At 36.8% G+C, this 15,928-nt stretch overlaps 1 long non-coding RNA gene across 6 annotated transcripts in view; it reads left to right on the forward strand.

Annotated features, from left to right (window-relative positions):
• LOC142600590 (uncharacterized) overlaps positions 1–15,928 on the forward strand; it is a 77,075-nt gene that overhangs the window by 48,085 nt on the left and 13,062 nt on the right. For 2 of the 6 annotated variants that reach the window (XR_012834158.1, XR_012834161.1), the window contains exons 3-4: positions 1,019–1,313; positions 3,311–5,772. This is a non-coding gene — a long non-coding RNA (uncharacterized LOC142600590). Of the gene's footprint in view, positions 1–1,018; positions 1,314–3,310; positions 5,773–15,928 lie in introns of those variants that run through there. The other 4 variants (XR_012834157.1, XR_012834162.1, XR_012834159.1 and 1 more) reach the window with 3 other exon arrangements.

A 15,928-nucleotide genomic window follows, 5' to 3' on the forward strand; every position in this document is an offset into this window, starting at 1 on the left:
TTTCTTTTTTCCTCTTAAATATGCACTGTTCACTATTTTTTTCTTTGTGAAATGCTGCTAATTCTGCAGGCTGGTTTGATGGTTTTGGTTATTCAGGGAAACATGGCAACTACCATTCTCTCCCTTCTAATCTCTAATCTAAACTCACTTGGTTTAGCTTGACTCAATTAATTTCAGTATGTAACATCTTAGAACAGTTCACCACTACACAGAAGGAGAAGGTAAAGAAAATAAAAATATACTCTATATGTGTGCAGCCCCTTTTGGTTTACTTATTGTATTTTTTAAGAATTAAGCCTATTCATTAAAGGTTTTAGATTAATTGAGAGCTTATAGAAGTGTTGACGGACTGCAATACGAGTTACAGACATTGTACATTATTGCCAGACAAATCTTAATAAAGTTCATCCACACTGAGATAGCTTTGTTTTACTTGTCTTCAAAAATGCATTGTCTGGCTTGGGAAAAACAAGTATATTAATAAATGACAAGCTACTTAGTGCATACAGCTCCAAAGGGAATCACACTGGTGGTGTGTAACTAAATTGTTCTGACATTATTGAAGAGGTAGAATTGAGTATTACAATTAAAGTTTTCTAGAGTTCCCTTTTCTATTTACTCCTTCCTTTTAATTATTTCAACCCTCCCGCCCAACAAAACAAAAATCACACCAGCAAGTCTATAAAGAAAAAGTGTTATTAAGAAGTTGAAACATTGTGGTGGGCAAGAAAAGGCCATTGAACCAAATCACAAAATCACAAAATCACAAAAGTGTTTAGTTGTCCAAACAATCTGTTTTTTGGATACTTAACTTCCTGCTGATGCAAACGTACCTGGACTTTGTTTATAGCACAACATGCCATGTTATATACCTATTTGCTATCGGGATGATATCTGAGGAGGAATTTTGATGTCAAAAATCATACTCGAAATTTCATTTGTGCACATATTTGTGTCTGGGGAATACTGAATGTCGCCGTTTTACAAAATGCGTTTTACGATATTCCCTCTGTTGCAGCAGAATTCAGCTCTGGACTGTGGGTAAGTGGCAAGAATGGGTGACAGCGATTCTTCCAACTTATTCTCAGTTAAGAGGTACATATAATCGTAGTAGCAGTGGTGACAAAGTGTGTGGGGGAGAGAGACACTGATCCCTGTTTTTTGCTTAGGTCAGCCAATGAGACACTATATGGAAGAGATAAGAACACAATGTCATACTCGTCTGCGCAATGTCCTCATCCTGAACTGGGGTAGCCCTGCAGGGTTTCTTGCCTGGTGAGGGAAAAGGCCCCACAATCCAGGGAATGGGCAGAGTAAGTTGCTTTCTGCCAGCAGGAAGATGGGGAGGGAAATTGGGGCACAAAAATGAAATTCTTCATGTGCCAAGGGACGTACTGTGACCCTGAGACTTGCATGGTTCGTATTTTCTCTCCTTAGGCCTCCTTATTTTGAGAGGAGCGTAAAACTTTTTACATTTTGACTTGGGCATCAGCACCAGATTCTCAGAGAAGGTAGACTCCAAGTCTAAGAAACAGAAAACTCTCTTATTTTCTCTTTTTAAATGATGAATTAGTGCTAGATTTGAAAAAGTTCTTAGAGGACTGACTCCTACTGAAATGATAGAAAAGAAAAAAATGGACAGTTTCTTGGTAGATATTTGCCCTCAGAATCTGTCGATGAGCCAAAACAAGCTACTGATTGTCCTGAGCGTGTTAACGTTTGGGATTGACATCCTTGTGGAATGGGAAGGAATTCCTGGAGTATCACAACTTTCCGTGATGTAACTTGTACAACAAGTTAAAAAAGAGTTCTTGCATATATACCATATATATAGTATCTTAATGCTACAGACAATAGTTTAGTTTTAGGTAAGCTGTTTAAAATTGCTGGAGCTATACCTCCCTCATTTGCAGAAATACTGATGAGTGAATACCCCTGTATTCACAGAACAAGCTACATCAGAACATAATGGTTCTACTCACTGTTGCATGTAATTTTTAAGTGTAAGTGTGGAAAAAAGTATGACAGAAAATGGACTATTTTAGAAACAGTCATTTATTCACTTTTTGCAAGTTACCATGGCATTTTCACATTGTTTAAAGACCAGAGTCTTTTTTTTTTCTTTTTTCCTTCCAAAGCATACTGAGATTTTCTATTATTTTCAGATAACATCATATTACAGAGACAGGTGAAATTTAAACATCCAGTATCCTTATATGGTCACTCAGTGTATGGCTCACAGCAAATGCCTTTGGATTATGAACTGCAATTTTTGGGGGAGAAAAAGAAAAAAAAAAAGCATGTAATTGGCAAGGAAAAGTCTGTAATTATTAAGACTATTAGGGATATAATTAAGACTGTCAAGTACCAACACAGTGATGCTACTATTATATCTCTGGCATTATTAGTTACAAATGTCTCAGACAAGCTTAGCGCGACATGAATGGGCTAATAACTTGCTGCACAGTCACTACCCTCTGGTTAATTGCAGAGTTTACTTAGCAGTGACAACCACAGAAGAAAAGATCAAAAGAGCTAGTAATGCAGTTAAATTTTTAAATGGTGTATAGACTCATCAATGTTAGTTGTGTGAACTACATTTCAAACTGAAAAGTTACATGAAACGAAAGACTGAATTGTTTGATTTCAGTAAAGCTGAATTGAAATATATTAATTGTATTGAAATGTTAGAATTAAATACACATAATTTAGTCAAAATTGGATGGGAAAGTTCCAATTTTGCAAAGGACTGGTTTCCTGCAGAAAATTCCATCGAAGTATTTAGACCAGCTTTACTTTTTATTTTGGAGAGATTGGGGAAAAGTTGATTTTACTGAGGAAGTTTTGTTTTGAAGCAGGTGATGTGTTGGAAGAATGCAGAATGAAGAAGTTGTTCAAATAGCTGGTAGAAGAAAATGAAGATACTCAGAAAGTGGTCTGTACTAAAGGGACAGGAACCTCAGTCTCCAAGTGTGGCAATCAAAACAATTTGCCCATTTTAGTGTCTTGCTCTCTAAATTCTTTTTATTACTTTCTCAGGTTTTCTGTTTCAAATTCCTCTTTTCTAAAAGCCTGACACAGTGGTTGGTATTCCTCCCTTTGTGTTCTCATCCTCTTTTCATCTGCAGTACTTATGTTTAATGACACTTGCCTTTTGTTTAATTTTCCATCCTTAACCATTGTTTTGTCTCCTTAAGTATTAATATAAATGTTATTGCTTTTTTATTCTTGGAAAGATCTATTTCTTCCTATATGACATCTTGTCCTTCAGATCTGTTATGAAAATTCATTATTTCATCTCTTTTCACAGAGGTAGCTGAAAATCCCATCTACTTTCATATTGATACCCTTTCCGCAAGAGTCTGTGAGTTCCTTGGGCCTGTGACACATTTGTTTCTGCAGTGCATTCTGCAAAATTATCACATACTTGCGACATTTTAAGAATACATAAGGAAGAATGCAAGGACAAGAGATTCACAGGGAGGAACCATGCTGGGAACAATGATTTGTGAACAATCAGACCACAGAGGAGATGGTGGGCAGTTCTGAGAAGAGCACCCATCAGATGAGAAACCTTAGGGAAAGGGAGGTCATGAGTCAGTTACTGTAACTTCAGAATTGATTTAACATGGGTCTTTTCTTTCATCAGATGTGATGCTTATTTGTTCTGAGATGAATTCCTACTTCCTCTTTACAGAATGTTGTCATCACACCAAAATAAATAATAGGATTTTATACATCATTATAGCTTATTGTATACATTATATATAGCTTATTGTATAGACCGTATATGTGTGAGTCACTCAAGCTCGATATTTTGAAGAATGCAGCCAGTGGTTGCTTCAAATCATTGAAATTAACTGGACTTTAACATATTTGAATAAAAATTCTTTGCCCACTAGAGGGTGTTGTAGTTCTTAGAATAGCTAGAATAATGCTACTTCGTTTAACTAAATACAGTGCAAAAAATCCTTGGCACAGTCCTGTGGTTAAGAAACTAAGGGTCAGGGAGCTTTGCTGATTTATAGCAGCAGAACATCTGCTTTGGAACACACAAAGTGAAGGATTTCAAATTTATGGTTTCCCACAGCAACCATGACTTGTCCCTGTTTTACATACTGTTGGCATTTTTACTGACAACTTGTATTCTTGAACATATAAACTACTTTATTCTTTTTTTATTTTAAATTTCTCAATGTACAAAATTATGCAGACAGTTTTGTTTGCTTCCCATTTTCTTAGTTTATTTATAACAAAATAATAAAGACTAATAAAATCTAGTACCCTTTCTCCTGTCATTTTAAATAGCAATTGATAGACATCGAAGCTTCAAGAGATGATTGTGATTTAGAACTGTCTAGATGAATTAGGAATGTATCCTCAATACCACATTCCCCTCTCAGTTAAAAACTGTGTAGATGAATAGGAGCATTTCCTCAATACTACTTTCCTCTGTTAGTTAAAACAAACTGTTCCTGGGATAAAATATTTTGAATAATTCATGGTCCTTATCGTAGGGACCATAACTGCAAGTACTAGAAAGGATTTTCTTTGAAATTTTGTCATTAGATGGAAAGAAGTAAGTTTCCCAGTTTTGTACCAATTCCGTTTTCTTGGGTTTTGTGAAACTATCAATTCCAGAAAGGTCTGAGTGTATTAAGAGGTAGGATTTTTTCTCTTCTTACTTCCCTTCTGCCCCTTTGAAATACACTAAATAGCTTTAGGTATCACATATTTTTAGAAAAAGTTTTTAGTGAGATCCTACCTTTGATTTGCTATGGAAGCTATCTGCATTTCAGCGTATACCTGTCCGTCAGGCTTTAATGATCTGCTCAGTCTTCTTGTTTGATTGTCTCTTTTGCCATTTTTACTGCCTTGTGTGCAGTTGCCCTGCAAGTCATATGCTCATTCTCCCCTGACTCTTTCCACAGCCTCGTGCTTTCATCCAGCATAGCTTCTTGACAATAATAATTCACCACCACAACCACCACCATCATCATCATTATATTTCCAGCACCGCGTGGCCACTGTAATCCTCCCAACGTATGTTAGGTATTACAGCTTAGTATGGCTGCTATGTGGTCCTCCACTCTTGGGTTTGTATCTGCTGTCCATCTTGAATGTCCAATACCTGGCAGACCTTGTTTTTAATACAGTGTAATAGAATCTAATACTCAGGAGATTTACATCCCTGAAGCCACATTTCTTCATTTGTATCCAGTGTGTTTTCTGTTGCTAAATCCATCTTTCAGAGGAGAAGAAACTAATGACTTGCAGTCATTCAGGCAGAAAGTTTATGTAACTGTGCTTACATTTTTTTCTCTAATTTGGACATGTAGTCAGAGCAATCGCAATTACAGTGACTGTGTGAAAGAACAGTAATTGCCTATGCAAATTAGGCACACAATGGAGAGCATTTTTTTCTGAAGATTTGTGCTTAAAATCATTTAGTCCTATTCATACAATTAAAGGTGATGACAGTCTTCCAGCAAAATTCAAAAGTATTCAATGATACACCACTTTTACCTATTTCTCAGCTGTAGATTCAACTGAATATATTTTATGCTCTTTGTCTCCTGCTCTGAACTGCTGCTCATGTTCGTTACTTTGTAGTGGTGGTTATATTTCAGTGTAGTGGCAACTAATGTATTTGCAATACATATACATCTATGTAATACATATATACATATACCTCTTCGAATGATATTTTGTGAAGTTTAAATTGCATTTATTTAGTGTAGTAAAAATATTCAATAAAGAACATTAAATAAAACACTTTAAAGAATATATTTAATCATGGCAAAACCCTGTTCTTCCAGTTAAATGGTTTCCACTATTTGATTGTTAATTACTGTAGATCTAAAACATTTGAAAGGATCGAATTGATCTTGAACTGTGAAATTCTGCTTATTCTGCCTCACAGCAAAGCAAAATTTTGCCAGACGTTTAAAATGTCATTACTGCAAAGCTGTCCAAAAATAGGGGAAAATTTAGCCCAGTTTTCTTTTAAAAATATATGAACTCCTGAAAAGTAAGGCTAAGAAGAAAACTGCTCATTCAGCACAACGCTGCTCTTAAGAAAAAATAATCAGCATATAAATCTAGAGTATTATGGCAACTCTCATCTTAAGATGGCTGGCTGTGGAAAACAGAGGAGACGACAGTCTGATATTCAAACATCTTGTTGAGTCACTAGAAACAGGTGAAGTTGAAATGCTTGTTATTAAATTGTATGAAACTGGAAGTGTCAGAGCCTGTTCTGCAATTTGACATATGGTACATCCTTGCGTAGTGTTCTACAAAACCTAGCATTACGTGACATGTATATGGATGAGTTTCAAAATCCATTCATCTCTCCTATCGCCTCACTATTTTCTGTTTTAAAAATAATCATAAGCAGTTAGCATTAGTATGCTTTCAGCGGCATCACCTATGTACAGAGAAATCCTAGGGCAGCTTCCTCCTCCTCTTTCTTTGGTAGCTTCATTCTGGAGCAGTGCAACCGAAAGCGAAACTCAAGAGCTTGTCAGGATCTGTGAATGTAAGTTTGTGCTACGATGAATCACATGATGACAGAGGCACATTTTTGGCTTGGCACCTTTTTCACATGACATTGAAAAGAAAAATCAATGTGCAGCTTAACACAAAAATTTCAACAAGTTTTGTCTCTTTCAGTGAAGAAAGCTGTTCATTTCAGGCAATTAGTGATGGGGATGTAGACCCTAAATCTTACACCTGTGAATTTCCAATGTTGTTGCATTTGCATGAGAAGTTGCTACACTGACAGAGCAAATGAAAATCCTGACTCCTTTTTTTGAATTTCAGAGGGCATCGTGTTTGCAATGAGAAGAACCTTTGGGGACAGAGAAGTTTCCTCACAAAACTTCAGAAGAAAATGCAAGGCCAGCAGGGAACTGGTTATGGCTCACCAGATTTCTGATTTTTATTTTTTTTCTAGTTTGTACCAGGTTCCTGTGTACACTGGCCACTCCTCATCTGTGATAAGCTTTCTTTAGGTTACCTGTATATCCTCTGTGCAATGTGGTCTGGGAGGAACATCTGCCTTCCATTCTGTGACGAGATGACTAGCTGACTGGATAAGGGGAGAGCAGTGGATATTGTATACCTTGAATTTAGCAAGGCCTTTAGCAGTCTACCTAGTGTTCTTAGAGCCAAACTGGTGAGCTATGGACTGGATAAACAGACAGTAAGGTGGGTGGAAAATTGTCTTAGCCATTGAGCTCCAAGGGTGATGATCACTGGTACAAAGCTCACCTGGAAGCTGGTTATGAGCAGCATGCCCAGGGATTGGCGCCAATCATGTTTGGCTTCAGTAACAGCTTGGATGGCTGGATAGAGTGCATCCTTCACAAGTTCGCAGATTATATGCATTGGGAAGGGTGCCACTGGAGGGCAGGGCTGCTGTTTGAGGGACTTTGTCAGGCTCCAGAACGGAGCTGTCAGGAACCTCATGAAATTCACCAAAGGCAAATGTAAAGTCCTGCATCTGGGATGGAATAACCCCCTGCAACTGCACAGGGCGGCACTGGCTGGCTAGGAAGCAGCTTTGGAGAAAAGGACCCAAGGTCTTTGAGGGCAGTGAGGTGCACGTGAGTCATCAGTGCGCTCTTCTGGCAAAGGCAGCCAGCTGCATCTTGGGCTACATTAGGAGGATGATAGCCAGCAGGTGGAGGGAAGTGATGGCTCTTTCCCTCTGTCTGGCACTTGTGAGACCACATCTCTAATGCAGTGTCTCATTTTGGGCTCCCTAGTACAGAAAAGGCATTGGCATAGTGGAGCAAGTCCATCAAAGGGCCATCGAGATGCTTAGGGAGCTGGAGCACATGATGTCCAAGGAGAGGCTGAGAGATGTGTTTGTTCCATCCTAAGAAGAGAACGCTAATGCAATGGGGGGGGATCTTAGTGCTGTCTATGACTACCTAAAACAGGAGGATGTTGAGAAGACAGAGCTAGACTCCTTAGAGGAGCACAGTGGAAGGACAAGAGGCTATGACCCAGAAGTTATAATGTAGTGCAAGGGGAAAACCTTTTGCCCTGAGAGTGGTCAAATGCTGGAACAGGTTGCCTGGATAGGTTGTGGAATTTCCATCCATGGAGGTACTCGACTGGCCACTGCCTTCAGCAGCTGGATCTAAATGGACCTACAGTGAGTAGGGAGTTAGTGTAAATGTTCTCCAGTGGTTCCTTCCAACCTAAATGATACTGTCTAAGGGATTCATTACATGATAGTCGTTAAATGTGTATGGGCTAATGCCAGCAAGAGAGATCAATCTATCTTTATTAATATTTTTAAAATAGAAGGTACAGGTCAATGGAGGTTAGTTTTGCAGGGGGCAACATAAAGATGAAAAAAATAAAATGAAAGAAGAAAAAATGAGTTATGAATTTTCATTTGTATAGTATGTTACTTGATTCTTAGAAGTGCATGAACAGTATTATATTTGTTCCACCTTCTCTATATCTTCTTGATATTTCAGTTGATATCTTCTTTTCTCTCATAAAAAATTCCTAGGAATTGCATTCACTTTCTTGTTGCAGATAATCACATCATGTAATTGCTTGCACACACCAGTGGTGATCCATCTGAAACCTAGACTTTTTGCTCCTCCCAGTCTAACTGGAGGGCTTTTCTGTAACTTCTGATTCCCAGGCTAATTGTATTTTATTATTATTATTATTATTATTATTATTATTATTATTATTATGGTTCTGTGTATTCCTACTGCTGAGAGACGTTTACTAGTATTTTTTGAAGACTCATCTTCAGCGGAGAGGTGGAGTCATTTTACTGAATCTAAACTGTCTTGAGTTAGCAACTGTGTACAGAGATACTATAAACTATATATCGAGTGCTTTGATTAAAAGCTTAGCAGTTTCCTACTTGAATTGAAGTCTCTTGGTGCCTTCCCACCCCATTACTAGCTAGAAAATTAACAGGCTTTGCAATTTCCTCCTCTGTGAGTCCAATATTTGAAAGCTTAAAAAAGAAAGGTTTGTATGTAGGTAGTAATCAGTTACGGCGTCATTTTTGTTCCCTCAGGCTAATGCTCCAGAGAGGAAAAGCACCCAGACAAAACCAGCGTGGAATGTGTACTCAAGACTAAAGTATGATTTTGGATAGGTTGACTGCTGCACATTGATAATTGATCTATTTCTAGCCTATCTTGGTTTTCTCTCTTATAATGCTTTTCCCCCCAAAGTTATATATTTCTTGTATCAAATAATTTTATTCAGAATTAAATGGTAGTTTAGAGACATTATAGCCTCACGATGGGATTAAATACACAGACAGTTCTGGGTGAAGACATATAAATCATAACAGTGTACTCCATCAACTTCCATTTTTATACCCATAAGATGAGGCATTAAGTACAGTTTTTACCTTGTAAAATGAAGAAAGGGAAACAAAAAGAATTTATTGCACCCAATAAACAAAAGGAAAGAAACGGAATAGAATTTAAGAAATAATGTGCTAACTCAAAACAATCCAGAGATGAATATTAAATATATATGCTATATATCTAAAGCCACTCAGTGTAATAAATAATATGGAAAAAACATTGTAAATCATAGGACCTAGTTTAGTTTCCACACATTGTGGTTTTATATAAGATCAACTAGGCCTTATAGGAAACTGCAGAACATTTTTTCACAATGCACTCCTTTGAAGTGAGTTTGCGTAGGTAAAGACTATGAAGTAATAATATGCCAAATGTTTCCCATGTTACCAGACGTTTCCGCTACCTTGCTGTTTGCCTATAGATCTTGCTATAGCTGAGCTTTTTGCTCTCTTTGAGCTTCTTGATAAGCATCGTCTGCAGGATTTTATTTCCCTGCTTGACTCAGTTTGGTATGTCAAAATTAATATTTTAGATTACTGAACAGAATTAGGATTCAGTGCAAAAATTTGTTATTGACTTGTTGGAAACCAGGTCAGGTCTGGAAGCATCATCTCCTGCAGCATGTTTTTAGAGTATTTTTCAAGTAAAATTTAAAACACATTTTAAAAGTATTTTCAATAAACACCTTTCTAGCTCTTTTGCTGGTAAGGTTTTTGTAAGCATGAAAAATACATTATCCACTTATATCTACCTGTGCATGGTAAAGAAATACAGTAGTGTCAACTAATCAGAATCTTAAGTCCAAAGAGGCCTGGAGTTGGATGGATTTTGAACAAATGGATTTGAAGTACATTTTTCTGTACTTAGAATCATAGAATGGTTTGGGTTGGAAGCGACCTCAAAGACCATCTATTTGCAACCCTCCTGCCATGGGCAGGGACACCCTCCACTAGACCAGGTGGCCCAAAGCCCCATCCAACCTGGCCTTGAACAATTCCAGGGATGGGGCATCCACAACTTCTCTGGGCGACCTGTTCCAGTGCCTCACCACCTTCATCATGAAGACTTTCTTCCTAATATCTAATCTAAATCAACCCTCCTTCAGCTTAAAGCCATTACCCCTTGTCCTTTCACTACATGCCATTGTAGAAAGTCCCTTTCCAGCTTTCATTTACGTTTGACTTGTCAACATAACTTTGTGTTACAGAGCATTTTTCAAGAACCGAAGTAAAACAGCTTTCACAGGGGAGTTTTTTTAATTAGGCACATGGGTCTTATATATTCATTTTTTGTAAGTAAGTCACTCAAACACCAGTAGTATTTCCGTAGATAGAAGAAGGGCTCTTTCCTATTTCAGAATGTGTTAGAAATGTTTTGATGTTGGATGCCAAGTACCTCATAGAAGTTGTCTCCAATGCTTGCTCAAATTTCTGTTAGTATGAAACTTGGCATGAATGCCAGTGACAGACCTTCAACCTTGTGTCAGCTTAAGGATCTGATACAGATTTGCCGGATGCTCTTCTAGCAGCTCACCTGGAACACTGAAGGCAATAGAAACTCTCCTTGGTATTTTGAAATGTAAATCCCTTTCCCAGTATCTCAGTACGGATGCCCAGTATCAAATGCTGTCTTCATCTGTGGAGACTTTGGATACAAATGCTTCCTCAAAATCATCAACAGTCGAACAATGGGAGAGAGATCTGCTTTATTTCGCATCTAAAGCTAACTGAGAAGCTTTACCGAAATATTCACCCACATCATATATTTAGCTCCGACTACAGTGTTCAAAAGCTTCTTCAAGCTGTACTGTTATGGTAGGCCTAAAAGGAAAAGCTTGGAGATCAGTCACTCAAGATACATAATCACCCTAAAGTGGTTAAAAACTAACTGCCAATATCTGGTTTCAAGCTGGAGAAAGAAGTAAGCTACACAGCACAAGCTTCTTTAGATAGTTGTATCCTGTATGTTTCTAATGCAAAAACTGATAAAGAGTATAAGGTGCACTGAAAAATACATTCCTCATTACACCCCGTTTTTCTAAGTTCCTTACTAGGGGTAAGAGAAACAGTCACATTACTGTGAAAGGGAAAAAATCTTTATTCTAATTAAAAGGTAGTGAAATTGTTTCATATTGAAGGACAGAATATAATTAAATTGGTCAAAGGAGACTGACTTCATCAAAGAAGAAAATAGCTGTAAGACTTAAGGTACCTTCAAAAGTGGGGAGAGAAATGCACAAAACCTGAAAACTTTATTAGCATCTTGTTAGGAGAAAAATAGGTTACTAGTGTAAAGGTAAACTAATTGTAAGTAAAGTAATAATAGTTATATACATGTATTCTGTGAACATTTTAAACTATATTATCTGTTCTAGAGGTCATGCTTTTTTTTGCATTTTGTCTCAACCTGGCGTAAGTGTGCTTTAAGGTTAACAAGGCATTCCTCACCCAAGGCTGTAAAGAATCTGTGAAGCAGGGCCATCTGACATCTTAACGAGTGCCCTAGATGCCCAGCACATCCTCTGCAGTGTCTAAAGTTTGTGGACTTGTTCCCTTTGTTCCCCCTGCAGTAAACAGACAGGGAGCAAGCACCACGAATGTCAAGCACCACGAACGTCAGGGGAAGCAGAAATCTTTTCCAGTGACTGTTGGTGACACTCAAAGGTCTCTGACATGTGATAAGGTACTGCTGTGCAAGCCGAAAGGTAAAGATCATAGGTGTCTCTCTTTATCGCTTTTGTTTAACTTGAATTCCTAAAGAAACAAAACATACACAATTATTCTTTTGGTCTGTCTGTACATCTTTCCTTCCAACTATCCAGAACAAACTTTTGAATCCTAGAAACTAATTTCAAACAGTATGGACAAGGTGCATCTGAGATCTTAAGGGTCATGAATTTTTGAGAAGTTTTGTGAAAATTGGTATTTGAATAGAGATTTCCTTCACTGAGGAAAAGACAAACAAAACTTAGATGTGTAAGAACATGTGGAACTGCTACATGTGCTGAAACAGAGTCTGGCTGGTCAGTCACCGTGTGTGTGATACCAGCCAGCCATCGCACCTTTTCCCAAACAGCTGGGAGAAAAGCAGGAGCTGTGGCAGGCAAGCTCTGTGAGGGAGGAGAAAAGGGCTCATCCATTCGCTTGTTCATGAACAAATATTTATGTTGTATAATTCTTATTATATGTCAATGTAAAATATTTATGATCACAGTTGAAAATATTGATAGAAACAGACTAATGGATTTATTCCTTGTTTTGTAATTAAGTTTAACTACTATATTGTAGTTATACATATATAACTTTTTAAAAATATGAAGTTCACAGTGAGGTCCTGGCCTAGTCAACTAAGCACTTCTAATAAAATAGAAAGACAATGGTGCTTTTATGTTGTTGACAGGTCATATGATGTCTTCCCAAGAAAGTCATATGATTTTTGGTCTGGAAAAATTTGATCTTTTTTTGTTTCTAATCACTGCAAACAATGACATTTGTTTCAAATATGACTACAATTCTCTCTCTGTTTTATATAAATATTATTTGAACAGAAACTTCTTAAATCAGGAGAAGGTACATGATTTCGTTCTGTCACTTGCAGTACTATAAACCATGTTATGTTATATTCTAGAACTTTGGTGGATATACAATACAGACTTTAGGGGCAGTTTGCAGAATGTATTTGTCTGGAATAAAGTTAAACTATGGAAAAGTTAGTGCAATCTGTTTATAAGTTTTCTTACTCTTGAAAAAAAAAACAACAAACAAACGAAGAAGAACAAAACCAAGATGTTCTGCTATTGCTATTAAAGTGATTAAGTAATTTACACTGCAGAGATCCATTTCCAAACTTAAGCCCTCAAACAAAACCATTGTTTTTCAACGCTGGGAGAGTACGTACAGCTCCTGGCTTCGTTCTATTTTGATGAAATGTGTCATTGATAAAAGAGAGTTCAAGCTTCCCTAAACCAATTAAAATGTTTTTGCCTCAGGTGGTAAATAAAAGCACATGATAGAACTAAAGCAGACTGGGAGAGTGGTAATCAGTACAGTAGTTCAGTATTGAACAATATTGAACACTGTAACAATAACACATAATAAATCATTTTGAAAGGTACATTGGATATTTTTTTTCCAAGGACAAATAAAGTATACTCAAAAGGATCAAAAGGACACCCTAGTTATTTTTATGTTCTATTTTAGAAATTATTGACAGTTCCTTTTTAAAGTAGCTTTAGCTTGCTCGACTGCAAAATATTTGTGACAATAGTTTTGAGTATGGGTCAGTTGGATGTAAATATGTTTTATTGAAAGCTTTTTTCTTGGAAACTTTCTGCGACTTTAATGTTTCAGTTTTAAGAGCAATATCTTGATTTTTATACGTTAAATAACTTGATTTTATAAATGTGAGATGTAGTCAACCCACTTATGTCATGCAAGCCAGTGACAGAGTTCAGCTTGTGTCATTGCTGTACTGTGTTTTCTTTTATACAGCTAATTCACTAAAAGAGAAATCATATGTATTAGGAGAAAATTTTACTAAATCCATGACAATATTCCTGGCAATTCCGGCAGACTCAGTATTTAACCCAGAAGGATCAATAGGAATCCAAACAGACTGTTCTCTCCATTTTTTCAGTAGGTTCCTATGTGAGGAGTCAGTTTATTCACCCAAGTCCATGAAAGATAACAGTTAACAAATAGAATGGCAAAGTATGCTGAAAACCAAATAGTGTATGTTTAGAATAGAAATTATTTAAGCAATGAGGCAAAGTAAAATTTACAGTATGACTTTTGTGTTCTGACCTTCTTGAAGCCAAACTTTTTTTTTTATGTTGATTAAATTACATTTTTATTTACATCACGTTCTCAAATATAGAACAGAATAGAATAGAATAATTTTATTTGGAAGAGACCAACAATGATCATCTAGTCCAACACTGATGGGCTTGGGGCATCAATCACCTCTCTAGGAAGCCTGTTCCAGTGGCTGACCACCCTCTCAGTAGAGAAATGTCCAGTCTAAACCTCCCCTGGTGCAGCTTTGAACTTCTAAAATTTTTGAAATTCTAAAATGTACAGGAAACATTATAAGCATCTTCCTGTGAAACTGCAGCTCTCTGGGGATATATGAGTTAATGAATGATTGGAATATTGTATGGTTTTACTCCCAACTTTTTGTGAACTACATTTTTTTCCCCTTTGACAAAGAGATTTTTGAGCTGAGTTACAGGTGCCAAGGAGGTAATCAAGGTCCCTATGATCAAAACTGAGTAACAGGAAATAAAGGCTACTGTATTTGTATAAAATGACCATTATTCATTACATGCCAGGTTCTAGCTATGCAGTGACATTATGCTTAACAAAGAGGTTCATGCTTTCTGCATCCTCTCAACCTAAGATGACCAAAAAAGAAAAATGAATAAGTATCAGGATCAATAGGAGTACTGGTTAATCTTTCCAGCTTCTGGAAGTTGAATAAAAACTCAATGGTTGCAATAATCATGCTGCATAATTATCAACTTCTGTTTACCAATCTCCATCTTTAATTTCAGTGGATAGTGTAAAGATGTGTTTAAAATGTTAAAGTGCTATTATTTGTGTTTGAAACCAGAGTTGATTTGAAAAGGAATATCAGATTTTTTTAAACAGAAGCATTTGGACAGCAATATTTTTAAGTAAAATATAAAATATCACGTAGCAGTCAATTCAAGCAATTTGTGGTCAGTTCAAGCATCATAGCTATTTGTGGTCGTGACCCAACAGGACCATCACTGGAAACATTAGGTAGTGGTGGCAGCTTAGCCCAGATGCAGTGAATGGAAGAGCTGGTGAATGTCACCAAGTAAAGGGTGAAAATAAAAGTGCTATTTTGGACTGGAGCAAGGTGAGAGCTGAGCTGTAGTTGCCACCCGTTTCTGCCTCCCATTACCATCTCCAGGAAAATCTATCATCAATGAGCATCCTGAAACTTGTCTTCTGTAGACTGTTCTGTACTGAAGCTTATATTTGGCCAGTCTCAAATAATTCATTTCCCATATGTTGAAGCAGCCAATAGATAAGACAATCCTAATACGTAAAAGATATATTACATAAGTTATTACATTATTAGAAGTTCAGTGTTTGCTCCTGAGAGATCACATTACTATGAATATGAAATCTAACATGTTATCTTGAATTATACCTAAACATTTAATTACATTCTTGTATTAAGAGAGAAAAGATTCATTGCAAGCTGACAACTGATGGTTTGAGCAGGCTGCCTCACTTGACATCAGAGATGTAATCAGCTGAAATTTTTAGTTTTATCCGTGAGTTTTTGACCACTACTATGTTACTTTTTTTTCCTGGAACCTATATTGGTTGAGGTAGGTAAAGTCCTATTGCTTTGTGACAGAGAACTAAATAGCATCATAAGTAAAATTATTACATAGACCTTAATAAGAATTCTTGAGTTATTTAATATTATTTAATGAAATTGTCAATTCAAACAATGTGATAATGGTGGTTTTGGTATCCTCTTCCTCAAGAGGTGAAAAATGGAATAGATGAGAAAAACTCACCCAAAAA

Source organism: Balearica regulorum, chromosome 2 (genome assembly GCF_011004875.1).
Source record: "Balearica regulorum gibbericeps isolate bBalReg1 chromosome 2, bBalReg1.pri, whole genome shotgun sequence".
In the NCBI taxonomy this organism is placed as follows: domain Eukaryota; kingdom Metazoa; phylum Chordata; class Aves; order Gruiformes; family Gruidae; genus Balearica; species Balearica regulorum.